Consider the following 20,000-nt stretch of genomic DNA (forward strand, 5'->3'; position numbering starts at 1 on the left):
AATACGTTTAAAAAAAAAAAAAAAACTGTATGAGGTTATAAATAGAGCAAATCTAACTTAAAACTGAAATGGTTAGTAACATAAAAAAGGAAGTTTAGATTTTAAAATCTTTATACAAAATTCCCCATTGACCTGAAAACGGTATTCAAATAGAAAATTCTAATTTCAACTGAATACGGTTTCTAAACTAGAAATTCCACAAAAAAAATTAATGCCGTTGTACAAAGTAAAAACTACGAGAAAATAAACGATAATAATTTACAACGAGAAAAAAAAAAGCATTTGAAATAATCTTGATTTTAAAAAAATTGGCAAACCATAACAACGATACCTACGAGGATATTATGAAAACGAAATATTCATCACATTTCACAGCAAAGCGAAGTTCATTTGCACAAGGAACGAACTATTTCTGCTTTTCATCTCTCCAAGGCACCGGGGCTTAGATGCTCCACAAATGAGGCACAGCCTCAACTCCATGCATTAAGAAATTTCTATTCAAAAAAGTCTAAAACAAGAGAGAATTTTTGAGTCGCCGCAATGTATGCTGGAATAGATTTACAAAGCTGAATAGAAATACAGAAATATATAAGAATCATTAAGGAGGGAACATGGACGGATTTATTTTTTTTTCTTTTTTTTTTTAAAGCCAGTCTCAGATATCACTATTTCATTAGCGGAGGAAAGGTAGTAAAATGGAATTAGAAATGCTTCCTCTAATGAGGTTTTGCAACAGAAGACTGAAAAGTTTGCCCAGAAAAGCCTATAGTTATATCCAGCAAGAATACATTTCTACCGTGGCATTATAAATAATACTCTAAAAGTTGCCATAATAGGATGGAAATTAATTCAGTTTAAAGATATCTCCCATCCGCCCAAGAGGGAAAATAAACTGTCTTGATGTAACGCCAGTTTTAGTAAAGACTAGTTTACCTTTCCTAAAGATTTATCATCTATAGATATAAAACATTTCAAAAACGGTTTAGGACCAAGTTTTACTGCATATACAAACGGTAGAGAAAAATAAATCTAAAACCAGTTAGGTTACTGAAAAGAATGAAGGAAAAGTGCATGAAAATATACGAGACATACATAGGAATATAAGTTTAGCAATATATTTCTGCTTCAAAGCGGGTTATATTCGCTCAAGTCATGGCCCTTTGATGTCACTTGCTCTTGACTATCCGGAATTTATAGCGTCATAAAAATATAACCAACGGTATTTTCAGGACAGTCCGATTTAAGAGGGTGCTTGAAATTGATAGTAATCAGATAAAATTTCTTATTTTTTCTTTCTTCTTTGTAATAATCAAATGCTAGGTATTATGCTTCTAATTGCGCAAACGTGTGTTTGATCAGTGGTATTTCCTCAGAGTTTATTCTAAACAAAAGTGAAAAAAAAATGGCTTATTTTATAAGGTTCTTAGTTGCCATTTTATTTACCTTTATTGTTCAATAAAGTCATTTAAAGCATTAAGTTCATATTCTATGATGCTTTTATATAACTATAGAATAGAATATTCTAAAACTACTTTCTCCAGATATTTTTTCTTCACAGTGAACGACTAATTAACTACATCCTAAGCTAGGTAAAAAAGATTGAGGTAATTACGCGTGCTAGGTAAAAATACTGAGTATCATTAAAAACATAAAAAGCAGGATAAACGTCCTTGTTAATATCTAGCAAAGTCGGGCTACAATGATCATTTGAAGATAAGCGATGTCAGTTAACAATTAAGACTTTCTTGACAGAAGGTTTTACGACAACAGATCAAAAGTAGTTAGGTAAATAATGAGTAATCAGCAAGTTTTCTAAAACAAGTTTTCTCCCTCGTTCGAATTACACATAAATGAATTTCGTGATAAAAGAAACTGGAATGAATAAGTTTCATACTCACCGATAAATTATTTCATTGAGTCTATCCTACATGACAATATCTATTTACATAATCAGAATATCGGTCACTCAACGTTGAGGGAAAACATTCCGGACACAAAAATCAAATACCAGTACAAGTCACTAGCTTTACAAGTTAACGGGCAAAGCTCAGGAGTTGGTGACCAATACACGTTCACTTCAGTAATCTATTAGATATTCGATAAAACCCTTTAATAAGTTAAGCACTTGGAATCCTCGTATTAAATCATAGTATTAATGCTCTAATATATAAAGTACATTTTCCTATTAACCACACTATGTTTTGTTATTGTCAACAAAGAATGCCATTCGTTCAGAATTATATAAATTAGTGTAAATTCTCAAATACATAAAAATGTCCATGACATATTTGCTATTTTTTTTGTCAATTCGAATATGAAAAGATTCCATTGCATTTCTAATTATCTTAATACATCTAAAAAATGTACCTAATAATACTGGCAAGTACTATAAATATTACACAGAACATAATCTAAACCATCTTATTACGGATTTCGAGAAAATTGACGCAAATTGATAAAACATTGATAAATTAGTATTAACTATTCAGAATTTTATCACCAGATTAAAGAACAATTTATATGGTATAATTTATAATTATAATAATTATTATTATTATTATTATTATTATTACTTTGCTAAGCTACAACCCTAGTTGGAAAAGCAGGATGCTATAAACCCAAGGGCTCCAACAAGGAAAAATAGCCAAGTGAGGAAAGGAAACAAGAAAATAACTAAACTACAAGAAGTAATGAACAATTAAAATAAAATATTCTAATAACATTAACAACATTAAATTAAATGTCATATAGAAACTATAAAAACTTAAAAAGCAAGACGAAGAGATATAAGATAGAACAACGTGCCCGAGTGAACCCCCAAACAAGAGAAATCTACCCAAAGACAGTGGAAGACCATGGTACAGAGGCCATGGAACTACCAAAGACTAGAGAACAATAGTTTGATTTTAAAGTATCCTTCTCCTAGAAGACCTACTTACCATAGCTAAAATAGAGCTGCTTACCGTGGCTTAAGTCTCTTCTACATTTACCGAGAGAAAAGTAGCCATTGAACAATTACAGTGTAGTAGTTAAACACTTCAGCGAAGAAGAATTTGGGTAATCTCAGTATTGTCAGGTGTATGAGGACAGGAGACTGTGGAAATAATAGGGCAAACTATTCGGTGTATGTGTAGGTAAAGACAAAATGAGTGGTAACCAGACAGAAGAATCTAATGTAATATTGTCAGGTCAGTCGAAGTAGCAAGTATCTACCGGTAGTATCTCAATAGGTGGCTGGTGTCCTGTCCACCCTACTACCTATAAAATTTAAGTTTCATGGGGCCAGTTAGGACTGGTGTAATTATTCCAAGCGTGAAAAAAGTATTAATTTATGACTGTAAGGGGTCCACTGAAAGTCGCAAAATTATTAGGAAAAGGTATAAGAATAACATACACTAAAATTATACAAAATTGGCCGCATTTAAAAACAGAACTAAAATATAGCATCAGCGTCAATAATTATAGAGTACGGATACAATTTAAAAATACTGATCTGGGAATAAAAATTTTTTAACATTATTCTCTTGGATGCTATTTACGCAATAGCCAAATTTCACTCTGACGACGAACCTATAAATCAAAGCAGAGTTCAGTCATGATTTCACGGTCAACAGACATTTATAATTCAAATGGTTATACTGTAATGCATTTAAATAAATTTTGGTGTCAACAGACCATATATGGAAAATCAGTTCATCACTATATTGAAATGATTGAACGTGAACTAACATTAGCCGCAAATATTCCACGCACGTAGGGAATCAATCATCCACAGGATTATTATGTCTCTTTGCTGTGATGGTGTTGAAGCATTTCGCAAAAATTTGCTGATAATTTCGGACAAATATGTATACTCCTAAATCATACATAACGAGTACTCGATTAATTTCAGATTGTCAGAAAGTTGTGGTCAAAAATAGTTTAAAAACCGTGGGCTACTTATAAAATATCCTAAACAAACTTAAATATTTCTGCACATTTCCTCTTTTGTGCAATCTCATATTACAAAATAACAAAGTATTAATTCAAGTTGGTATGTCAAAACACCGTGGCGGACGCAGCCCCCCCCCCTTTTTTTTTCCTTTTTTTTAAATCCAATCTCGTATTGTATTAAAGGATATTTCTCAATTCTGATAATTCGCTCAAGACGAATGTTACTGTTTAATTGTCATTACTGGGCAACTTGAAACTAATTTTTTGTGTACATACTGACCTAGATGACTAAAGAATCAAAAATATTCATCTTTAATCACTTATTTTACTATACCCCTGATTTCACACAAGACAACACAGGCGGTCAGATTTGTGAATAAAGGTTTGACCAGGAGTACAAATGTCGATGAGACTTTCAAATACCGAACTGCCAACTGCAAAAACATTTTACATGCTAAATTACCCAATTTCTACATGGACTCTCTGCACTTGCACACCGATATTGGATACTGACAAGATCTTAAATAAGTCTTGTTAAAAAACAAAAACAAAGCCAACTTAGTTAATCTCATCTTGAAGAATTGTTTTACTGTCCATTCCAAGTTTTATATATTTTTTTTATCGTGAGAAGAGCCGAGAGATTACCCATACGGTATTTATATAGTAGATATGCTATGCTACTCTCAAGAGTAAGCGCAGAGCAATAACAAAAGTAACTCGAGACAGAACAGGAGCCAAAATTCATCCCCCTAGTATACCCCCCCCCCCCTCTCTCTCTCTCTACTGTATATATATATATATATATATATATATATATATATATATATATATATATATATATATATATATATATATATATATATATATATATATATATAAACACAAAACAATAAAATAATGCAGCTGTTTCTAGTCCACTACAGGACAGAGGCCTCAGACGTTAATTCATGTCTGGGGTTTGGTCAGTTTTCAGCACCACACTGCCAGTGCGAATTGGAGATGATAGGTGGTCCTAATTGGTACAGCTTCGTTGGTCACGGCAATAAGCAAAAACTTTCACCTTGTTAAGATATTCCCATTCAGAAAGAAATATATATATATATATATATATATATATATATATATATATATATATATATATATATATATATATATCAACTCGTTTTCATATTCAGTACATAAGCAAAATCATTCAAACTCAAAACTAACAAATACATTCAGATAATGTCAGTGACGATATATATTCCATCTGTTAATATACATCACCACCGTTTTTGGTCTGTTGCCGTAAATGAAAAGAAAAATGTGGCTCCTCCATATTGACCGTTCGCAAATGCTGCAAAATAGATACAAACCTAAGAAAAAACATAAGAAAATTAATATCATAACTGATTATAAATGACGAAAAAGTAGATACCTTCTTTACAACAAAAATCCTGTTTGGTAAATGTCACAAAATAGGGTAATAGGTGATGGGTACGCAGTCTTCAGAAAGGACTCCAAATTCTAAGAAATAACAATAAAATTATATTTTGTAACTAATCTCAGAAATGTGTATATGAAAATTGTGTCACTTTACATTGATTTTAATATGATTCACGACATAAAAAACTCTTCATTCTCTAAACTCAGTACGGTAGAATAATTATATCCTTATTACCGGCGTTAGATTAGTAAAAACGGAATTGTGTAGAGAAACACGCGCAGAATATTAGGCTAGGGATATTGAATTTAGTTCTCCCCTATTTATGTTCATTTTATTTTTATTTATCATTTTTTTTTTCTAATTTCGTTTGCTGTGCTGTAACCAGCAAAGGTAGACAAAGCTCGGCCTACATGGAGGATTTGGAGGGAAGTGCTCTGGATATTAATTTCCTCCAAGAAGCGGACCTAGTATCTCTTGGGCTTGATAATAATACATAGAAATGGTCAATAACAGCAAAAACTGCCATTTATATCTTTATCAAGATAGCACCTGAATTTCTGTACGTTCGTTGTACTCCTTAAATACTAAACCGAAACAGAACAAGATGTTGAAATCACCGCGAGAGACGAGAATCCTCTAAATGTATTTTTCTTAAACAATAGCAGGTTTCATGTATTACACGGGAGCAACCATACAAAATAAAAATGATAACGCTTTAGCAAAAGTAATGTGATTTCAAAGGTTTTCCCCATAATTATCTCGGAAGGGTTTTCTACAACTAAAACTACTCATAATGAAAAAAATTATATACATCCAATATTATTATAATGAGATTTTCTCAATGGGAAATTCTCTATCTACGACAGAATTTGTATTTTTATGCAATTTGACTTTTGAAACCGTGAATATTATAACAATTGGATAATTGGAAATAACGTGATCTACTAGTCCTTTACTTCACATTGTAGGGGACAAGATCTTGAATGACAGAAGTACAAATTTGAAATCATCCTTTACACAACATCGTTTTACAGTTGATCCAATTGGAGAGGCCAAACATCAAAATTATCAAAGGCATCTCACAGCAGAATAATTCTGTGGCGACTAGTAACAATACCTCCTCGCTCGGAGAGTAGTTAATAATAATAATAATAATAATAATAATAATAATAATAAAAATTATAATAATAATGATGATGATAATAATAATAATAATAATAATAATAATAATAATAATAATAACAAATGGTTATATTTCAAAGGAATACGAAAAAATCTAAGAATATGATACTTCTCGGTGGAAAATATGGAAATTTTTAAGAATTATACAAATGAAGATGCAATTATACGATTACACTTGTAAAAACACATTAGTTATAATCATCTTATCTTATACCCATCTCCCGAGAGACCCGGGAAACTCCCTCAGCTCATTAATTCCACTGCAGTGATCTCCATAATGAATCATCATCTCCCTTCCTAAATATAAACGTATTAATTTTCAATATCTCTTAACTCATTTTTTCAGATTTTCCTCTGTTCTCTGATAGCACTTTCGCATTATGCTCTCTTCACTAAACTGTCCAGAACAACTTTTTGCTCATAACTGAAAAATACCAAGTTACTATATTAAAGGATAATTAGTTCAACAATTTTTTCATATATTCCAATCTTAGATTCACATCTTTCATCATATCCACATACATTAATATTTTCTTCTAAACATTAATGTAAATCAACTATCCAAAATAACATCGTTTGTTTCCTTTTCCCGGTTTTCCATATTTCACTCTAAAAACATCTACTTACTAAATATCAACTAATTGTTTGTAGTAAGCAGTGCCACATAAAAGCTACCACATTAGGGGTGCCACTATATTTGATGTTAATGATCAATGCAATAGTACTTTGAATTAAGAATAATTTCCTCTTTAACTTTATAAATCTTATCACTTGCCTCAGTCAACATTCATCTTGAATCCGTATCTAAGAAAGATTTCCACGTGTTAAATTAAAATTCGTATTATGTAAGTGTGACAGGGATGCTTGTAGATTCTTTAGCTAGCAAGTATAATCAGTAGAGTAGGTAGGTTGATAAGATATACTTCAGAATGATCGAAGAAGCTTTGAACGAGATGTCTTCAATTGCAAATAATGAACGTGAATAAAATAAACTGAAAAGGCGATACCCATTTCTTTTCGACCCTTTCGCCTTATGCTGAAGCCTTCACCTAACTTATTGTATTATTAATAAGATGCCAAATAGGAAAATTGAAGTGTTTACAATTTTTTGCACTTTAATGTATACATACAAATAAAAGAGAGATAACAAAAATACTTATCATACCCAAAATTCCAAAGTTATCAACCGCAGAAAACTGTCCCTAACAAATAAGTTAGCAGCCAAAGGAAACCAACATATTCCATACTGAGTGGTGGTGTAGCAAAATAAATGCAAAATTCCATCCATCATTAATCAAAAGGGGAAAATCACATTAAGTAGGCTCCGATGTTGAATGCTGCTATCAATCAAGGCATCAGCGGGAAAGGCCAGGCATTATTAAAGCTTCATCGTCGTACATCATGGCGAATTCCCTGATGATGTAATACAATCTCCCATTTCACCTGTACAAAAAATGCGCATAAATAAAAACATCTACATATGCGTATAAAGGACTATATTCCCTACTTTTATATGAATATACATTTGATGAAGTAACGGTAATTAAAAATGAGAATCAATACTCTGGAGGTGAGAATGCATAAATTCATGCGCATGATACTTTTGTGAATATGGGTGAATGAAAATGAAATCCAGAACGACGAAGATTGCTGCAAAACCTAGGAGGTAACGAAAGATATATAATAATTTATATACATACATATATATATATATATATATATATATATATATATATATATATATATTAAATATATGTATCTATATATGTATCTATATATGTATCTATATATATATTATATATATATATATATATATATATAATATATATATATATATATATATATATATATATATTTGACAAGAGCACGGATCCTGAAGTTAAGAGAAAACAAAAGAGGAAAGATAAAATCTTGAAATTAGGCTAACAAGAAATATAGCCATAGACATGAAACCAACAGAATATAAGAGACTAATAGATAAAGAATGTCCAATTTAACCATGGAAGTGAGGCAGGCATAGGGAAGGGAGACCATAAAAGAATATCCTTTGAGAGGTGTCAGTATGGGAACAATATTCAACATATCAATAATTTACTCTCAAGGTTGGTGAAATAGAACCTCTAAAGGTAATTTCTTACATCTTAATGTGATTTACAAATGAAAATGAGAAGTAAAGCATCCTGTAAATAACAAATTCCAGATCGCACTTGCCTACAAAAAAAAAAAGGATTCCACAAGTTACTCAAAAAGGCATAAGTACAAGACACCGGTGGTAGATGTATATTTTCCCAAAGTAAGAAGAATATAGCTTATGACAGATGTGGAATATAGAAAGTGATATCTTGATACCTGAATTCAGGACGATGAAGTGAAAGTAAATACTCCTTGTCTTACCTAAGAATTTCTTTTCGATCACCAAAATGTTTTAGAATATGATTTAGCCTTGCTATCTTTTGCCCTCGCCCATGTCACTAACTAGCTTGTTTAACAATAATGATACATCATGACATATCCAACAAAAAACCAGTTTGACTGAAATCTTTTCAAGCGTTAAAGACCCACAATAGTATAAGGCGTCATATACTGGTTAATACCCTACACTAACGAACAGTGACAGATTAATACACGGCATATAACCCTTGATCCCTGTCTTAGAATGATATTCTACCTTTGTGTCCATATTTACTGAAATACACCATCTGAGAGAGAGCTGCAATGGCAAAGTATGTCAGACATAAAAGGCAGGTAAACAGAGAGCCAAATGGAGTGAAGAACTAAAGCCGCTTACTACAAACTCCATCACCCCTCGAAGTATTCTAGATAGAAGCATCCACATAAACCTTCAAGGGGAAAATAATTACACGACTGAAATTATGCATATTTTTTTTTCTTTGAAAGCGATTACCATCCAGGTAAAATAGTGTACGTTTTCGCACTAAAAAAAAACAACCCCCTCCCCCAATCAGTACAGTCAGAAGTGTAGTTTGCATTGAATTTAATTGTCAGTCCAATAAGAATCAGAGCCATAGTCCTGGCTATAAAAGCCATTTTAATGTTGCGCAATGATACTATTGTTTTGCAACATGACCCCATTTATGGTCATATAATGGTTTTAAATGTAGAAATAAAGTTGAGACCATCAATAATCGTACGGTGATGGACCATTGTTACTTTGTCATCCAACAACTGGAAAGACATCATACGAAAATAAGCGATTAAATTATATATATGTATGTATGTATGTATGTATGTGTATATACTGTATATATATACATATATGTATGTGTATATATATACTGTATATATACATATATATATATATATATATATATATATATATATATATATATATATATATATATACACTTACGTTTTCCATCAGACAAAAATAAAATGATATTTTAATTATAAAATAAATTTTTGAATATACTTACCCGGTGAATATATAGCTGCAACTCTGTTGCTCGACGGACAAACTGTACAGAAAAAACTCGCCAGCGATCGCTATACAGGTTGCAGGTGTGCCCAACAGCGCCATCTGTCGACCAGATACCCAGCTCTATGTAAACAAAGACTCAATTTTCTCCTCGTCCCACTGCGTCTCTATTGGGGAGGAAGGGAGGGTCATTTAATTTATATATTCACCGGGTAAGTATATTCAAAAATTTATTTTATAATTAAAATATCATTTTTAAATATTTAACTTAGCCGGTGAATATATAGCTGATTCACACCCAGGATGGTGGGTAGAGACCAGTAATATATATGTGTTTACATTGTATGAGCTAAGAGTTTTTTATTTCATTTTAGGAGTTATCAAAATAACAAAAACAAAATAAATAGGTACCTGGTAAGGAAGTCGACTTGAACGATTACTCTGCCTTTTAAGTACGTCTTCCTTACGGAGCCTCGCGATCCTCTTAGGATGCTGATCGACCCCTAGGAGCTGAAGTATCAAGGGTTGCAACCCATACAACAGGACCTCATCAAACCCCTAATCTAAGCGCTCTCAAGAAATGACTTTGACCACCCGCCAAATCAACCAGGATGCCAAAGGCTTCTTAGCCTTCCGGACAACCCATAAAGACAACATTAAAAACATTTCAAGAGAAAGATTAAAAGGGTATGGAATTAGGGAATTGTAGTGGTTGAGCCCTCACCCACTACTGCACTCGCTGCTACGAATGGTCCCAGTGTGTAGCAGTCCTCGTAAAGAGACTGGACATCCTTTAGATAAAAAGACGCGAACACTGACTTGCTTCTCCAATAGGTTGCGTCCATTATACTTCGCAGAGATCTATTTTGCTTAAAGGCCACGGAAGTTGCAACAGCTCTAACTTCGTGCGTCTTTACCTTAAGCAAAGCTTGGTCTTCCTCACTCAGATGTGAATGAGCTTCTCGTATTAACAGTCTGATAAAGTATGATAAAGCATTCTTTGACATAGGCAAAGATGGTTTCTTAACTGAACACCATAAAGCTTCAGATTGGCCTCGTAAAGGTTTAGTACGCCTTAAATAGAACTTAAGAGCTCTCACAGGGCATAAGACTCTTTCTAGTTCATTGCCTACAATCTCCGATAAGCTGGGAATATCGAAAGATTTAGGCCAAGGCCGAGAAGGCAGCTCATTTTTGGCTAGAAAACCAAGTTGTAGCGAACATGTGGCTTTTTCTGACGAAAATCCGATGTTCTTGCTGAAGGCATGAATCTCACTGACTCTTTTAGCTGAGGCTAAGCATACCAGGAAAAGTGTCTTTAGAGTGAGATCTTTCAGGGAGGCTGATTTTAGCGGCTCAGACCTGTCTGACATGAGGAATCTTAGTACCACGTCTAAATTCCAACCAGGTGTAACCAAACGACGCTCCTTAGTGGTCTCAAAAGACTTAAGGAGGTCTTGAAGATCTTTATTGTTGGAAAGATCTAAGCTTCTATGCCGGAAGACCGATGCCAACATGCTTCTGTAGCCCTTGATAGTGGGAGCTGAAAGGGATCGTCCTTTTCTCAGGTATAAGAGAAAATCAGCTATTTGAGCTACAGAGGTACTGGTCGAGGATACAGAGACTGACTTGCACCAGTCTCGGAAGACTTCCCACTTCGATTGGTAGACCCTAATGGTGGATGCTCTCCTTGCTCTAGCAATCGCACTGGCTGCCTCCTTCGAAAAGCCTCTAGCTCTCGAGAGTCTTTCGATAGTCTGAAGGCAGTCAGACGAAGAGCGAGGAGGCTTTGGTGTACCTTCTTTACGTGAGGCTGACGTAGAAGGTCCACCCTTAGAGGAAGACTTCTGGGAACGTCTACTAGCCATCGAAGTACCTCGGTGAACCATTCTCTCGCGGGCCAGAGGGGAGCAACTAGCGTCAACCTTGTCCCTTCGTGAGAGGCGAACTTCTGCAGTACCTTGTTGACAATCTTGAACGGTGGGAATGCGTAGAGATCTAGATGTGACCAATCTAGGAGAAAGGCATCTATATGTATTGCTGCTGGGTCCGGGACTGGGGAGCAATAGATTGGAAGCCTCTTGGTCAGCGAGGTTGCAAAGAGATCTATGGTTGGTTGGCCCCAAGTGGCCCAAAGTCTCTTGCACACATCCTTGTGGAGGGTCCATTCTGTTGGAATTACTTGCCCTTTCCGACTGAGACAATCTGCTATGACATTCAAGTTGCCTTGGATGAACCTCGTTACTAGTGAGATGTCTTGACCTTTTGACCAGATGAGCAGGTCCCTTGCGATCTCGTACAACGTCAGTGAGTGGGTCCCTCCTTGCTTGGAGATGTACGCCAAGGCCGTGGTGTTGTCTGAGTTCACTTCCACCACTTTGCCTCGAAGGAGAGACTTGAAGCTTTTCAAGGCCAGATGTACTGCCAACAGCTCCTTGCAGTTGATATGCATGTTCCTCTGACTCGAGTTCCACAGTCCTGAGCATTCCCGACCGTCTAGTGTCGCGCCCCAGCCCACGTCCGATGCGTCCGAGAAGAGAACGTGGTTGGGAGTCTGAACAGCCAGGGGAAGACCCTCTCTTAAGTTGATATTGTCCTTCCACCAAGTCAGACAAGACTTCATCTTTTCGGAAATCGGGATCGAGACCGCTTCTAGCGTCTTGTCCTTTTTCCAGTGAAAAGCTAGATGGTATTGAAGTGGACGGAGGTGTAGTCTTCCTAATGACACAAATTGTTCCAGGGATGATAGCGTCCCTACCAGACTCATCCACAGCCTGACTGAGCAGCGTTCATTCTTCAGCATGTTCTGGATGAATAACAGGGCTTGACTTATTCTGGGGGCCGACGGAAAAGCCGGAAAAGCTAGACTGTGAATCTCCATCCCTAAATACACAATAGTTTGGGATGGGACCAGTTGCGACTTTTCCAAATTGACTAGGAGTCCCAATTCCTTGGTCAGATCTAGAGTCCACTTGAGATCCTTCAGACAGCGACGACTGGAAGAGGCTCTGAGAAGCCAGTCGTCCAAATAAAGGGAGGCTCGGATGTCCGATAAATGGAGGAATTTGGCTACATTCCTCATCAGCCTCGTAAACACGAGAGGAGCTGTGCTTAGGCCAAAGCACAGGGCCCGAAACTGGTAGACCACATTTTCGAAAATGAATCTCAGAAAAGGTTGGGAGTCTGAGTGGATGGGGACGTGGAAGTAGGCGTCCCTTAGGTCTAGGGAGACCATCCAGTCTTCCCTTCTGACCGCTGCTAAGACTGACTTTGTGGTCTCCATGGAGAACTTCGTCTTTGTGACAAAGACATTCAGAGCACTGACGTCTAGCACCGGCCTCCACCCTCCTGTCTTCTTTGAAACCAGGAAGAGGCGGTTGTAGAATCCCGGTGATTGAAGGTCCGAGACTTTGACCACCGCTCCCTTCTCTAGCAAAAGAGACACTTCCAGTTTCAGGGCTTGTCTCTTTTCTTCCTCTCTGTACCTGGGAGAGAGATCGATGGGAGACGTTGCTAGAGGGGGTTTGCGTACAAAAGGGATCTTGTACCCCTCTCTGAGCAACTTCACAGATTGTGAATCTGCGCCTCTCTTCTCCCAGGCTTGCCAGAAGTTCTTGAGTCTGGCTCCCACTGCTGTCTGAAGTTGCGGGCAGTCAGACTCTGCCCTTAGAGGACTTGGATCCTTTCCTCTTCCCTCGCTTCCCTTCGCCACGAGCACCTACTCTGCTGGAGGCTCTGCCACGAAAGGGCGGAATAAAGCGAGATGCTGGAGTGTCAATCCTCGGTCTAGCTGACAATGTAGGCAAAGGGGGAGCTTTGCGAGCTGAGGACGCAACTAGATCGTGAGTGTCCTTCTGCACTAACGGAGCAGCTATTTCCTTTATCAGGACTTCTGGAAATAGGCACTTGGAAAGGGGAGCAAAGAGAAGTTCAGATCTCTGGCACGGTGTAACTCCAGCAGAAAGGAACGAGCAGAGAGACTCTCGCTTTTTCAGGACTCCGACACAAATGGGGCAGCAAGCTCATTGGACCCATCACGGACGGCCTTGTCCATGCAGGACATAATGAGCAAAGAAGTCTCTTTATCTGTCGAAGAGATTTTCCTGCTCAGGGCTCCTAGGCACCAGTCTAAGAAGTTAAAGACTTCAAAAGCCCTAAAGATTCCTTTCATAAGGTGGTCCAGGTCCGATGATGACCAACAAATCTTTGAGCGTCTCATGGCAAGGCGGCGGGGAGAGTCTACAAGACTTGAGAAGTCGCCCTGGGCAGAGGCAGGAACTCCCAAGCCGAGAACTTCTCCCGTGCCATACCAGACGCTCGATCTAGAAGAGAGTCTAGCAGGGGGAAAAGCAAATGCTGTCTTCCCTAAACTCTTCTTGGACTCTAACCAGTCTCCTATTACCCGCAAAGCTCTCTTAGACGAGCGTGCGAGGACGAGTCTAGTAAAGGCAGGTGCGGTAGAAGGCATGCCTAACACAAACTCTGAAGGCGGAGAACGAGGAGCCACAGAAACAAACTGGTCAGGAAACAACTCTTTGAAAATAGCCAACACTTTTCTAAAGTCCAAAGAGGGTTGAGTTGACTTAGGCTCGTCCAGTTCTGATTGTTGATCATCTTGATGTGCAGCAACATCATCATCAGAAAGTTCCTCATCCGAAAACTGATGAGGAAACGGCAACGGAGTGGGTAACGTCTGGTTCGCTGAGTCCGTTCGCACTGGTGCATGCGTGACGGAGCCGGACGCAACGTCATGGAACTGCTGCACAGTCTGTGAACTGTCAACAACCATGGTAGCGCGAGGACGCACAGTGTCTACCCGAGACTGTCTAGACTGACTGGGTTGCGCAGTGGAAACCACACTGGGTTGCGGAGGTTGACGCACCGCGTCAAAACAAGTCACCTCTGATGGTTGTTGAACGTCCAAAACGTCAACAACAACCTCCGTGCGTCGCTTAACGTCAACATGCGGCTGGCAGCCCACACTGGATCGCATCGGTGGAGGAACCCCCTCAACTGGTGTACGTGAGAAGGTTACCTCAGCGTCAACAGGACGCACAACCGATCGCTTGGAAGGTTGTAGGCTAGGTACTGCACTCGCTGCTGGTACGGCAGCAACCTTCTCCGCATGAAAGTCCTGCATCAAAGACGTAAGCTTGGACTGCATGTCTTGCAGCAAAGCCCATTTAGGGTCTATGGGAGCAGGTGCGGCGACAGACGGTGTTAGTGTCTGAGGCGGTACCGCTTTGCCTCTCTTAGGCGGTGAGCAGTCATCAGATGACGGCAACGAGTCCGAACTGACCCAGTGGCTACAACCGGGACGTTGGACTTGTCCTGAAGGGACCGATTTACGTTTTAAAGGCCGTGAGACCTTGGTCCAAAGTTTCTTACGAGAAACACCTTCAGACAACGAGGTATAAATGGGCTCTCTCGTCTTACGTAGGTAGGGGCGATCTTGGGGAGATACGCCCGATACCATGGAGGGAACGTCTGTTCGCTGATTAAAGCCTCTCGAACCCATGCGTCGTACGACATTGCTTCTCCCCTGGACTTGGGAGCTTGCAAGAGGTCCCGGACTAGGAGGACGACAGGCACGAACAGACGAACCCTCAAGCGCAACACTGTTCACAACACTATCACTTGGCACTTTAGCACTTCCCACTGCACTTTGGCACTTAAGCTCCTTAACATCCGCCATGAGCTGATTGCGGTCACTTGCAAGGGACTCAACTCTCTCACCCAGAGCCTGGATGGCACGCATCATGTCAGCCATCGATGGTTCCTGAGTGCTAGGAGGGGGGTTAGGAACAATCACTACAGGGGAAGGAATAGGTTGTGGGGCATGAGGAGAGGAAACATCAATAGACCTAGAAGAACTTCTCCTAACTCTATCTCTCTCTAGCCTGCGTGTGTACTTTTCAAATTCGATAAAATCGAATTCCGAAAGGCCCACGCACTCCTCACAGCGATCTTCCAATTGACAGGTTTTACCCCGACAATTGGAACAAACAGTGTGAGGGTCGATAGAAGCCTTCGGAAGACGCCTAGAACAGTCCCTAGCATTGCATTTCCTAAATTTGGGAACTTGTGAAAGGTCAGCCATTTTGAATTGGTCAAGGGAAAATTCCAAAAACGATCTAAGTCATCAACAATGAATCCGTTACAAAAAAGAGTTCAAGGATTTGTTTGAAGAAAAACCCTGCACAGCGAAAGCTCAAAACCAGAATATAGTACTTCACCAATAAGATGTGAAAAACTCCAGTTTAGCAACAGCGAGTAAAGTACGTCTTGTCGACACCTCGACAGAGAGAAAATTGAGTCTTTGTTTACATAGAGCTGGGTATCTGGTCGACAGATGGCGCTGTTGGGCACACCCGCAACCTGTATAGCGATCGCTGGCGAGTTTTTTCTGTACAGTTTGTCTGTCGAGCAACAGAGTTGCAGCTATATATTCACCGGCTAAGTTAAATATTTAAAAATTCCTTTTGAAAGAAACAGGATTTGCCAATCAAAATATTTTTTATAACTCGTTTTCCTGAAATTGGTATCGAGATGAAACATCATTTGGATACTGCGACTGCTGTCTCCTGAATAACGTAATGATATTGGTTAAAATATTTCAACATTACATACATACATATGATAAAAAACAGCTATTCATTTCATAGTGTACTCTAAGGAAAAAATGACTACTTGAAATAAATCTATAAGACTGTTACTAAACACCGTAATAGTACACCCGAATAATTGAAACAAAAAACTGAGATATTTCCGTGGATGGAAGGCCAATGATGAAATGGTCGGATATGAAAAATGAACCAGAAAATCTATAGATATCTGGTCGGAGTGAATGGTGGGGTATCACAATAGACTGGGAGAAGCAGGGGTTTCCTCTGGATGGTTAAGGAGCCACACAGATCCAACCTCAATGAAGGACCATGGGATATACAGTAATATATATATATATATATATATATATATATATATATATATATATATATATATATATATATACATATATATATATATACATATATATATATATATACATATATATATATATATATATATATATATATATATACATACATATATATATATATATATATATATATATATATACATATATATATATATATATATATATATATATATATATAATACGAACTAAAATAAGGAAGAATAATTAGTTACAAACATTACAATCGAGATGGAGATAATCACTACAGATATATACGATATAATTAACGCTATTTAAGGTTTCCAATTGCATGAATTATTTCGGTTTGGAATAAGTATAATATCAAGTAGAGTTGTCTTATTTTTTATAAGGTGGTGTTCGATAAAGAGAGACTATTCACTGCAACAAAATAAGCCTAGGAGGTGGTGTGTAAATCTCAGGTCATTATGTAAATGAGGTTCCTCATTTCTGGAAGTTATTAGCGGTCGTGACGGGAATTCCGTTATAATGTTCTACTGGCCATGACTGATACGTAAATGAAAACACACACACACACACACACACACACACACATATATATATATATATATATATATATGTATATATATATATATTCTATTTTGGTATATTTCCCACAATAATCTAGCCCAATATAGAGAAATAACAGAATGGAATTTGAGCAAAAGCGAGTTTGTAAGGGAAATTATAATCTCAAACTTCAATTTTACTTAAGCAATTAGTTTTACATTGTTAAAAATCTCAAATTTTATATCTATTTATTTTACCTCGGACATTGGTCAAATACACAAGGTTCTCCCGCTTTAAAAGCTTACTAGCGTTAGTATTGATTTTATAGCGATTATTTACTTACTCCTCGAGATTTGCTTATTAGTGTACACGACCCGTCAAAAATGACGGCTAAATACTAATAGATATGCACACACACGGATGCAGAGATTTAACCCTTCCCCATTACCAACTACAACCCTCTGGTTCGGATATTTATTGGAGGTTGGGCTTTACGAGTGTACCTTTGGGGTACCAGGATATGACTACTCTTTTTGCCGCCCAGCGTGAAAGGAAAGAAATATATCTAAATATAAAGCCAGGCACTTGCTCTTTATTATATAGGGGAGAATAATGTATACACACGTGAGTATGTGTCAGTATAGAAGTCGTGGCAACTGACATGTGACGATCATAAATCATGTATTACAAGTTTAAAGATTAAAAGACTGGAGTTCGTATTTTCGTCTTACTGGTGACGACATAGGAGTTATACGAGTCTTATCACGTCACCAGTAAGACGAAAATACTCAATCTAATCGAAGTCTTCACTTTTCCTTTTGTATCGATAATATATGTGTATATATATATATATATATATATATATATATATATATATATATATATATATATATATATATATATATATATATATATATATATATATATAATGTTTACACTCAGGTCTAACAAGATCCTCAGACTGTTCTAACAAAATATAATTTTATTCATAAAGAGAGAATTAAGGGTTTGCATCAAATCACAGTGGCACTAGACTTGGAAGTGTAAGCAGTAAAGAAAATTTAAATCAACGAAATATATATAAAACAAACCCAATATCGTCCTACCAATTAGATCCCCAAGTTATTCAATGAGAATATATTATTGATGATAATGTATATATATATATATATATATATATATATATATATATATATATATATACATATATATATATATATATATATATATATATTATATATATATATATATTATATATAATATAAATATATATACATACATATATATTTATATATATAATATATATATACATATATATATATATATATATATATATATATATATATATATATATATATATATCAAGAATATATAACTAGTGGAAGGAATAAATGCTTGAAAGACAAGGAGTAACAAAACATCAACTATAATCTTAATATCAAGTCATAATTCAAGCCCATCAAATAAATCAAAGTAATTATTACCACATATTATTCACTGACACTGTCCTCAAAACATGGTTTTATTATCAAAATATACCCGATTTGCCTTTAAGCGGTGTATTTAGCAATAGGCGGTCATACACATATACACTATATTATTTAAAAGGAAATTAGCTTTCGGGAATTCTGAATGACCCAAAGATACAAGCTCGTAAGGTTTCGAGTTATTCTCAAGAGCATTTTCAGATCGATGATAATAATAGTGAAATTCACCTTCCGCCATAGCTAAAAACGGGGTGTTCATTTAAGTAATGATGACAATTCTACAATCGAATATTCAGAGTTCATTGACAGAGAGAGAGAGAGAGAGAGAGAGAGAGAGAGAGAGAGAGTCGGTTTGTAAAGTTCAGAATGTTGCTGGAATTATAACCAAAACTAGTTTGTCAAGATATTACAATAGCATATTATGGGAAATGAAAATATGGGGTCAATGGGGTACTATACGTTGCTTTCAAAGTGCATGCCTAAGTGAGAGGAATGTAACAGGAAGTTATGGGATAGGGGAACTAAAGGTAGAGTAAAGGAAAAATGGAGATCGTTAAAAGTAAGTTTATAGAAATGCAGCTCAGGTTTTTTAGAAATGCACAAAGAAAAATAAGGTGAAAGTGAAAATTGCCAAAGTTGGTGACAGTGCACTGTACTAGGAGTTGAAAATGAAAGTAATCCGATGACAGCAATTTGAAAGGTATTTTATTAAAGGGAATATACTAAAAATGCAAATGAGAAATTGGCTGGTCTACAGTAAAGATAAATCTCAAAACATTTTGTTTTATGATTCAGTAGTTCTGCCATCAGAAACCCAACCAAACATTTTTTTTCTTCATCCCATCAATTAAATTCTAATTACCTTTTTCCTTCACTCCCATATCAACAAACCTGTTGCTATTTCAGCTCCACATCAAGATATCACAGGGTCAATTGAAATAGGGTAAACTTTGTTCTTTCTCTCAAAATACAATTTAAGTTGACAAACTGCGTAATGCGTCACAAGATTGTTTATGTGAGTTTTAATCTGGTTCTTACCTGAAAGAAGTC

At 36.5% G+C, this 20,000-nt stretch overlaps 1 protein-coding gene across 1 annotated transcript in view; it reads right to left on the reverse strand.

Moving 5' to 3' along the window:
- Alk (Anaplastic lymphoma kinase) overlaps positions 1–20,000 on the reverse strand; it is a 1,005,172-nt gene that overhangs the window by 749,236 nt on the left and 235,936 nt on the right.

The sequence above is a fragment of the Palaemon carinicauda genome, chromosome 15, assembly GCF_036898095.1.
Source record: "Palaemon carinicauda isolate YSFRI2023 chromosome 15, ASM3689809v2, whole genome shotgun sequence".
NCBI classification, from domain to species: domain Eukaryota; kingdom Metazoa; phylum Arthropoda; class Malacostraca; order Decapoda; family Palaemonidae; genus Palaemon; species Palaemon carinicauda.